We start from the raw sequence: 3,393 nt of genomic DNA, 5'->3' as shown, positions 1-3,393 counted from the left end.
ACGGCAAGGCGGGAACAACGGAGGATTGTAAACAAACGCGCTAAATTAACCATTGAAAAGTCGAAACATTTGCTAATGAGGACAAAAAACTTAATCATGAGTGAGGTGAAATACTGTTTATTTGGCACTTTAAAATAAAACAACGTGATCCTTCATGCTGACTAACATGTATAAAATACAATGATCTTTACCTGAAGTAGCAACTAACTTTCAATAAACAAAGTTTTTAATAAAATATTAAAAGAAGATTAATAAAAAGCTACATTTACCCAAATGACGTCACACGGGTCTCCGCCCTGCTGAAAAATCCAGCTTAAACCAGCCTAAGCTGGTTGGCTGGTTTTAGCTGGTCGACCAGGCTGGTTTTAGAGGGGTTTTGGCCACTTCCAGGCTGGTTTCCAACCATTTCCAGCCTGGTCTTAGCTGGTCAGGCTGGGAGATGACCAGCTAAAACCAGCTTGACCAGTCTAGCCAAGCTGGGAGTCCAGCCAAAACCAGCTATATCCAGCTTAAACCAGGCTGGTCAAGCTGGTTTTAGCTGGATTTGGCTGATCATTTCCCAGCCTGACCAGCTAAGACCAGGCTGGAAATGGCTGGAAACCAGCCCGGAAGTGGCCAAAACCCCTCTAAAACCAGCCTGGTCAACCAGCTAAAACCAGCCTAGGCTGGTTTAAGCTGGATTTTTCAGCAGGGCGGTTGCAATAGTAAATATGTCGTGTAGTGCGGTTAGATGCCAAATTCGTCTAAAAATAGAAAACATAACTTTTACCGTACACCACACTGCTTTTAATGCTAACTGCAGACGTCTTTGGCTAAAAGAGAACTGAATGAAGTCTGACGACCTAATTAGAAATGCTGGACTCTGCAGTTCTCTCTTTATATCAGGCAAGTTGACGCTATGCTGAATCATACACATTACTCGTTTTTGATTGCAGCAATGATTTTAGCAAAAACAGTTACATATGGTGAATAAACAGCTGACACTGAATGCTGAGAATGAAACGTGAAAGTGTAAGATATTAAGGTAAACCTGGTTTTATAGTCACATTCATTCAGTGCCAACTTGTGACACATTCCCTATATTGTTTACCACGGCACTTTGAATATTCGGTCTGAAATAACCTGCAAGTGTGACTTGAAAACAACATTAACACAGTTTATTTGACTGTGAACAATGTGTTTACTTTGATAGTCATTGACTGATCATATGATTTCACGATTTAAAGTTTGCAAATAATACTTTTATGAAATTATATTATTAAGGAGAAAGAATGTGCGAATATAAATCCAACTTTACCGCTATGTGTAGGTTCACATACCCTGCCGTACAGATGCAGTTCGCTGTCAGAATGCAGTCGTTTTGCTTGTTGATGATTACAGGCCTTGTACAGTTCCGTCTTCTTTCTTTGTCTTTGGCTTGGCAGAACCTCTGTTTTTAGTGTTGAATCTGGTCATCATGGAGCAATATTTCTTGCACATGACCACACAGAACAACATTGTTGGCATCCAAAGACTTGTAGGCCTTAAACTTCTCTCTTGTTAAATCACTTGCAGCTTCCGTGAGATTGTTTATTTGGGGCTGGATGCTCGGTCATTTCGTCTCATCCAATATTCATTAGGAGGGTGCTATCGCAAATAGACCTGTCAGATGAACGCCGCTCACTTTAACATTAATTTAGCAGAATCCCTGTGCTTATCACTGTTTGACGAGCTGTTATAATACGCTGAAAGCATTATGTAAATAGTAAATATGCAATCAATATAACTTATTTTTTATACAACAAACTCTGTACCGCATCGGATGTCATTCCCTCGCTGTAAATGCTAGCGCTCCTGTTTTTTTTCTGCCACCTCTCTGCACATCCTGAATGCTTACAAAGATGGTAATTCGTCTACATCATCGTTGGTGTACACAGTTTTAGAAATCACAAAGAACAAGTTGAGCGATGCAGTGGCGCAGTAGGTAGTGCTGTCGCCTCACAGCAAGCAGGTCGCTGGTTCGATCCTCGGCTCAGTTGGCGTTTCTGTGTGGAGTTTGCATGTTCTCCCTGCCTTCGCGTGGGTTTCCTTCGGGTGCTCCGGTTTCCCCCACAGTCCAAAGACATGCAGTACAGGTGAATTGGGTAGGCTAAATTGTTCGTAGTGTATGAGTGTGTGTGTGGATGTTTCCCAGAGATGGGTTGCGGCTGGAAGGGCATCCGCTACGTAAAAACTTGCTGGATGAGTTGGCGGTTCATTCCGCTGTGGCGACCCCGGATCAATAAAGGGACTAAGCCGACAAGAAAATAAATGAATGACAAAGAACAAGTTCAATAAATCTTAGGAAATCTTTCCTGAACAGACACAAACTGTGGCCGCATGCTGAAAAACCTCTAATGAATAAAAATTGAACAATTACAGGTGATGAATATGCATAAGAAAATTTAACATGATATAAAATTATAAGCTTTGCATTTTGATATTTTGCATAATTATATAAATTATATCATAAAGCTAAATGACAGATGTCTACAATAATAAAAGCTTCAGATCATGTTGTTTGGTGAGGAACTCCATCTATAAGCTGATCTGAATCCTACAATGAAGCTGCTGTCAAAACTTTAGAAGACGTTTCTTCATCCGTAAGCTGCTTAAGAGTTTCACACACAAACTGATTGTTTTCTGCTTGTCTGAGATTAGACGACTGGCTAAAACTCTTCCTACTGGGCCTCATTCATGAAACAGCAGCAGAACAAGCACAAACTGAACAGATGAAGACTGCTGTGTTACTAATGAGCTGAAATGTTGTTTTAGGCTGCTTTCACACTTGTGAATCGATTCAGTTGTTTGAAACAGAGATTACAATTGTTACATTGTTGCTCTTTGCTCTTGGAGCGGTTCGCTTTCACACTGCAAAGTTTCTAATCGGAACAAAAGAGCTAAAACAAGTCACGTGTGAGTAAACTCTCCTTACATTGGTCAGAGTGTCAGGGTTTATTTTGCAGCGTCCCGCTCAGCTGTCAGGAGAGGTGGTGGTTTGGTGGTGATTGACAGGGTGCGCGCACGACTTGTCTGTGGAGAGACGCGATGGGGAGGGGGGAGAAGGGTGCGCGACGATGCCTATTTGAGGACCTGGAGGGAGACGCGAGATTACCGGGAGATCATCACTCGTTTGCGGGCATCCGGAGACTCGCGAAACTTCCCACCCTACTCATAATTCTCTCTTCATATAGCCGTAAGCCTATTACATATCCATAAAACACAGTGATATAACCGTGCTCGGATCGCTTTTTCACTGCAATCAAACCGCTCCAGAGTTCGTTTTAATCGAGCCGAGACCACCTCATTCAAGCGATCTCGGAGCGATTACTTTGGCGCGGAACAGAGCGCGATTACCCTGTTCACATATGCCAA

At 42.2% G+C, this 3,393-nt stretch overlaps 2 protein-coding genes across 2 annotated transcripts in view; both read right to left on the bottom strand.

Annotated features, from left to right (window-relative positions):
* The window catches only part of znf1162 (zinc finger protein 1162), a gene marked incomplete in the record, with an annotated part of 137,292 nt that overhangs the window by 17,132 nt on the left and 116,767 nt on the right, over positions 1 to 3,393 (bottom strand).
* The window catches only part of LOC101882237 (uncharacterized), an 85,832-nt gene that overhangs the window by 45,392 nt on the left and 37,047 nt on the right, over positions 1 to 3,393 (bottom strand).

Source organism: Danio rerio, chromosome 22 (assembly GCF_052040795.2).
Source record: "Danio rerio strain M-AB ecotype USA chromosome 22, GRCz13ab, whole genome shotgun sequence".
Classification (NCBI taxonomy): Eukaryota; Metazoa; Chordata; class Actinopteri; order Cypriniformes; family Danionidae; genus Danio; species Danio rerio.
This window is presented reverse-complemented; position numbering and strand designations above follow the sequence as displayed.